Here is a 7,007-nt window from a genome sequence, read left to right as displayed (position 1 = left end):
TATATATCCCCCCTAGATTACAAAGGTTTTGCAATTCCTCCAATTGTCTTCCATAATGTGAAAAGTCTATTGGATGGAATGATTTAGACCTCTATGAAGGAAGCAGAGGAAAATCTTACATTAGTTTCTTTCTTCTACAAGAGATGGTAATTCCTCAAATACACATCAGGTACATGTATGAACATCACATATTATCACTAACCATTAATAGTCACCATCCCTTGGTTGGGCACATTACATATCATCATTACTAGTCGGCACTTCCTATCTGGTTGGAACTGGTTTGAGAAGTGTTAAAGGAGTTGTACTGTCTTCACACCTGCTTTGAATATGCCCTCCCAAAGCTAGACGTTCCCTTCTGCATTTTCTCAGTCGTTTGTTTCTAGATGATCCCAGGATCATCTGAAAGCCTGAGGAAGCCTTGATGTGCTTCTCCAACACGGATGAGAAAGTCGGTGGTGTGAAGGCCCTCATTTATTTTCTCTTGGAGTAGTAGTGACCGCAGTAAAGTCTTCCTTCCTCTCAGGAAGTCAGACTGAGCCAGCTCTGTTCTTTTGCTGTTACAGCTGGGACACTGGGAAGCAATGTGTTGGTTGAGTAATCACCTCTATGTACGCTAGAGTCACGCTCGTGTTTTCCAAATAGCGTCTGTTCAACAGTTCATCAGGGATTGTACAATTGAAAACATCTACCTCTGAGGTCTCTGCAATCCATCCGAGCTGCAGCTTTTTTGGATCTGTTGCTTTTCTTACCTCTTGAATCTTCTTTCTGATGGATCAAATTTACTTTTTTAGTACAAAAAGACCGCGGGGCATTCAATTCTTCTGCGGATTCCTTAGGGATTCTGGTCTATGGTCGGACTGATATCTTCCAGAATGAATTTCTTTGCTCTTGAGGTCGTTGATCCTCTTTTTACTCAGCTTATTTTCATCCTTCTGTAAGACTGAGAGTTCTGACTGCTCGTCTTGATCTTCCAAACTTGTAGTTGACGTTTCAGGTCTCTAGTGGGCTGTCAGTGGAATGGGAACAGGATTGCAATTCTCCAGAGAAGCTGATGAAACCAGAACTCAGTATCTCATCAATACAGGACCTGAAGAACTCTTCTGAAACTGAGTAGCACAGATGTCGGGCCTCTGTCCCCTTCTTTTGAGTCCTCCGGCTTCTGAGCAGGTGGCCACCCTGTTGTTTCGGACTCAGTTCCTCATCTCCTTTGCTCTGGCCAAAAATGGGTCTGGAACCAGTAAAGAGGAGCCGATAGGGCACAATCTTTGGTGTATTTGGGTGCTTTGAGCCTCTTCTTCAGGGTATGCCTTTCTTGAAGATTTAGTTTTGATGATACCCATTCTAGCTGTGATTAGAAACTTAAAATGTGAAAAAAAAGGGGAATAAATCCAGACAAATGTGGCCTGCAGTCTCTGAAACCGGGAGCCTTTCTAGAAGTTGTTTATCTCACTCATTTTGTCACAGAAATGGAAAGATGACCAACACTAAAGCTCTTTACTGATAACAACAGAATATTGCTGGAAAGATAGTTTACCTAAAGTTTATAAAATACAAGATATAATGAGTAACAGAGAAAAGCTGTGGGGAAAAGGGTAAAATATTATAGAAGATTGACTTCCTAGTAAGAGAGTTATATGGACATTCTTTTGTGTAGTCTCAGTTACATAAAGATGTATCTAGTGATACATTCCACACTATAGATGATTTATGAATCTGTTGACAATAGCTGTTTAGAATGAAGTCTAATGCCTAGAGCTAGTCTGTCTCATTGATTACGGGGTTGCTTATTTTTCTTTTCAATATGAAATCATTTCGAGGTAGCATTACTTTGCCTTATCAACATTAGGTGGAAAGTCCATGCTAGAAAAATCTGTGCCCGTTCATGTGATTCTTGGCCTTAGAAGAACCCTTTAAATTAGGCTGACCCGATTTGGCCTCAGATTAACTTATGACAATGAAATAAATTCATGATAAATTTCCCCCATGGATAAACAAACATACTCATTGTTATCAGTTTTTATTAATGAGATGGAGGTGAGGAAATGCCGAGGAAGACTTAATAAAATCCCACTTTCCAAGGTGTCTTGGGAACAAAGTTCTTCACTCATCACCAGGCTTTCCTCCTTGATTGAGGCCGTCATAGTCCTCCTAACATGCAGGAAAAGGGCAACGTCCATTAGACCGATCAACCTGGGGGTAAGTTGGATGATAAGAAATTGTTTATTAATGTGATCTAAGATAAAGAACTATATAATTTTTAGCAGCATTTAAAAAGAATTCTAACAAGAATAGTCTTATTATTAACAGTCTTAAATAAAATCATGAGCTGTTTTTTCTCTTTTGTGTTGGTCCTGAACGCATGGTCTTATTCATGCTAGCAAGGGCTTCATCTGAGATATACTTCCCAGACCATGTCTTGTTTTGTTTTTCATACTGTTTTTAAGTCATTTTCTCCTTTTCTTCTGCTATTTATTTTCCTTTCTTCTGCCTGCCCTATCTTTCCCTCTCCTATTCATTCTGCTCCTCACCATTTAAAATTTATTTGGTATAAGTAAAAAAACCATTTCAATTGATGTTCTTTCTCTTGTTCCTTTGTTGAGAGGATTATGAGTTTTGTGGCTTTGTGTGTAAGTAGAGATCTTTAAAAAAGATTTATATATGTGCATGAGTGTTTTCCTTGCACGCATATCTATGCACTATGCATGTTCCTGGTGTCTACAGAAACCATAGGAGAGTTGTTGGATTCCCTGGAACTGGAGTTATGGATGGCTGTGAGCGATTGTGTGGGTTCTGGGACTCAAACTTGGGTCCCCTGGAAGAGCAACAGTCCTCTTAACCACTGAGCCATCTCTCTAGTCCCAGCTATATATGTTTAAAGTTTATGAGTATTAGACTTTTACATGAATTCCAACTCCACATTTCACTACTTCAGCTAAGGAAAAGTTATTGAAAGGCAAATAGTGAGCTAAATATAAGTACCCTCATTCCTCTGGAGTGGCACATGTCATCCACATGTTAAAAGGAAATGAAGTTTGCTGTATAAATGTAGAGGTAACCACTGAGGCAAGGGAAAGTGTGAAATCTAAGGAAAAATTTTATCTGATAATGTCTTCTCTCTTCTTAGTTTCTATCACATTAATTACAGACAGAGGTTACTTAAGGAATTCCATCTATGAAGTAAGGTGGTAAGCTAAACAAGGTGTATTTATGGAGGAAGAGGTAGGTGGTGAAGCTGGGGCACAGTGTTTGTGAAGGTGGATAGTGGGAACTAGGACCAGTCAGGTAGCGCTGAGTCTAAAACCCAGCACCCGCATCTCTAGCACTGCACTCTGTCCCCAGCTTCTTTTTATGTGCTTCTTCAGGTTGTCAAACTGAGAAACACACAAATTCTACAGAAGTTCTCTATTGCTAAACTGCATCCTCAGCCCCACTCACTTCATATAAGGAGACTTATTTAGCTTCAATTATACAAAGCTGTTTAGTACATGAACAGTTTAGCAAAATGTTTCCCCCTACCTCTAGTCACAGTTTAGAGGTGACACTACCGATGCTTAATTCTAACTTATCTGAACAGGGTACACCACAGAAGTTAGTAGCTTCTGTTCACTGAAGGAGGAATGATAGACTCACTGTTTTAATCTGTTTGTCTTGCTCTATAGATCCACTCAGTTACAATGGATGCCACGAACATCTCCAAGATGATGAATAGGAACACATATTCTGTAAGCAACCTACCGCTTTTCTATATCAAAAAAGAAAAAAATACAATTTTCCTTAATGTTTTTCCTTTTCCTTATTTTTGAGAGTTATACACACACACACACACACACACACACACACACACACACACACACACACATTTCTCTTGTGTCAACCTGAAATTTCCCCTTCCAACTTCATGAGGTTTTTTTTTTTTTTTTTTGGTAGCTCACCAAGTCCAATATATGCATATGTGTGGAGTCATACACTGGACTAGTGGCCATCTTATTACAAAAGTATGAGTCTTTGCACAGCAGTTATCTGCTTCCAATAGCTCATTAGAAAGGCTTAGGGCCTGGTGTTCATCTGTCTATGCCAGAATTTTAGTTGGCTTAATCTTGTACAGGTCTTGTGCAGGTAACCACAGATACTTTGAATTCTTCATAATGATAGACATGTCATGTCCAGAAGACAGCATTTCACAGCATTCCTCCCCATCCTTCAGCTTTTATATTCTTTCTAATTCTTCTACAGTGTTTCTTGAGCCTTGGTAAGTGGTGTGGTTCATTGACATGTCAAGTGGACCTAACACCTACAGAACAGTTCATTAAAACACGAAACAATAGACATTCTTTTTCTAAGCAGGCCATAGAACACATATTAAGACACAAAGCAAAGGAAAAATAAAATCCTGTATTCATCAGATCACAATGGAATAAAACTAGATATCAACAGATATAAAAACAAGAACAATAGTATCAACTAACCAGACCACCCAGAGCTCCCAGGGACTAAACCACCAACCAAAGAAGAACAGCTTTAAAAACCTGTATTTCACAATATTGGAAGACCTAAAGGAGATGGAAGAATGCCTAGATGCATTCAACATATCAACATCTCAAAATAGAACCAAAGAAATAGTTGAAACATCTCCACAACCAGAAACAATATGAAAGAGGTATTAAATGTCTCCTAAGAAATACTACAACATCCGACCAGACCTTGAAAGAAGAATTAGCATCAATACTCCTCAAATAAATTATATGAAATCACAAAGGAAGGACGGCTCCTGTACTTCTTGTCAGCTTTCACTGTTAACTTTTGACTCAGCTGAGAGATACCTGCTAAGGGGGACCCTCAGCTCAAGAATTGCCTCAGTTAGAGTAGCCTAGGGCCATGTCTGGGAGGAATTGTTTTGATGGATGATTGGTGTTGCAGGTTCCAAAACACTGTGGGTGTCATCAGCCTTACACAGTTGAATGTAGGTTGCATGGAGGAAGACAGTCTAAGAGTGAGCCAGTAATCAGTAGTACCCCACAGTTTCTGTATCAGTTCCTGCTTGAGTTCTTTCCCTATCTTTCCACAGTAATGAACTGTGACCTGGAAGTTTAAGGTGAAATAAACCCTTTTCTCTCATCAAATTGATTTTGGTTAGTGTTTTATTCCAGCAACAGAAAGCAAACTAGAACATTTTTTTAAACTCTTACTTTTTTAACACTAAAAATTATAGCAGAATTACAATGCAGGAAAAAGAAAAATAGAAAATATAAACTGTTTATTGTATCCCATACATTTAAAAAAAATTTTTTATCCCATACATTTAACAGCTGAAAATCCATGCATGTATTTGATCATATAATTAATAATTATTGGTGATGGCAAATTGATATATTTCCAACAGAAGTATAATGGGAATAATTGTATTTTCTTCTTTGTTGTGGATAGAGCCAGCATGGTCTCTCAAGGATAATGAAGCTCTGGTTAAGATAGAGTTGAGGTACATTTTTTTCTGTCTTTTATTTGGTTTATTTTACTTTTTATTTTTTATTAGATATTTTCTTTATTTACATTTCAAATGTTATCCCCTTTCCTGGTTCCCCCTCCCCACCCCTCACCCCAAGCCCCCATCCCATCCCCCTCCCCCTGCTGTTGAGGTACATTTTATTTTGAAATTTGACATAATAGGGCTTATTTAATAGGGAAGTATATACAATGAAAACTTCCCTAATTATTTAGTAAATGATACTAAAGGGAAACTCTGCATTTCTTATGCCAATAAAATGGTATGTGTCTCTGTATTGATTTCTGTTAAGGCTCTATTCAGTGTGGTGAGATCACTTGATTAGCATAAATGCTCTTCAGGTGACTAGACTCATGACCTTAAGCAAGTAGCTAAACATTTGAAGTTTGCTTCTTTATTGAGTCAGAAATAAACAGATTGTGTTTATATCCACATTTATTTGTTGTGAAGTTATCTCAAGATACATAGAAATAAGAAAAATGTAATAGTGAATTACAAACCAATATATTTTGGAACTAGTTCATTAACCATAACTCTTGTATGTTGAAGTTAGGAGAGCTTTCTTAATTAGATTAGCAAGTTAGACACAACCAGCATTTAATGGCATCAACTGAAAAAAATGTAGTTTCTAGGTCTCTGTTAAAAGGGTTAAAAGTCCAGATGTTTTGGCCCCTGTAAAGGTCCAGACATAGAATAGAAGGAAAGTAGTCCACAGACTAGACTTCAATACCATTGCTTCAAATTGCTACATAATTTGTTCAGCATCTCTTCCTTTTCTTTGTCCTCATCATTCTTTCTTTTCACACCAACAAACCTAAGTGGCTAAGTGTGCCTATGTCATAGTCCCATCTGCACAGGTCAACAGACACACAAACACAAACAGCCTTAAACAGTTCTGCACAGACTTTCTAAAAACAGATGCAGAAGCACAAAAATGTCCACATGGCTTATACATATGAAACTGAGTATATGACCCTTCCAAATTACATCTATTGCAAAGGTAAGCTTTAATATGTAGACTATAGCACTTGCATTAAATACACACACACACACACACACACACACACACACACACACACACATATCTATCTATCTATCTATCTATCTATCTATCTATCTATCTATCTATCTATCTATCTATCTATCTGGATGCCATTTCATTTCATTTGGGAAAGAGTTAAGTCTTACTCTAGCAAATTTGATCTTTTCAAGCCTTGGGAAAATTGGTTTTAGAGATGTAGATATCTAGAAAGAAATGAACTGTCAATCATAAAAATATCATACCAACAAAGAACAGCCAGGGTTGACTATAATGCTTCATCAATAAAATATCTGTATTGATATTTGTAAGACTTTACTTGATTACCCGAGACTTTGGAATATAGCATGGAGCTTGTAGCACACTGATAGTTGGTAGAAATGTCCCAGATTAAACTGATGAGAAGAATCTTGTTGGCTTGACTAATACATAAATATTTTGATCCTCACAGAGGAACTAAAGGCA

The 7,007-nt window shown here is 37.7% G+C and overlaps 1 pseudogene; it reads right to left on the bottom strand.

Moving 5' to 3' along the window:
• Positions 1-313: 313 nt before the first annotated feature.
• Positions 314-2,144, bottom strand: LOC114629463 (annotated as a pseudogene).
• Positions 2,145-7,007: the final 4,863 nt, after the last annotated feature.

Source organism: Grammomys surdaster, unplaced genomic scaffold, assembly GCF_004785775.1.
Source record: "Grammomys surdaster isolate TR1022 unplaced genomic scaffold, NIH_TR_1.0 310, whole genome shotgun sequence".
Lineage (NCBI taxonomy): Eukaryota > Metazoa > Chordata > Mammalia > Rodentia > Muridae > Grammomys > Grammomys surdaster.
This window is presented reverse-complemented; position numbering and strand designations above follow the sequence as displayed.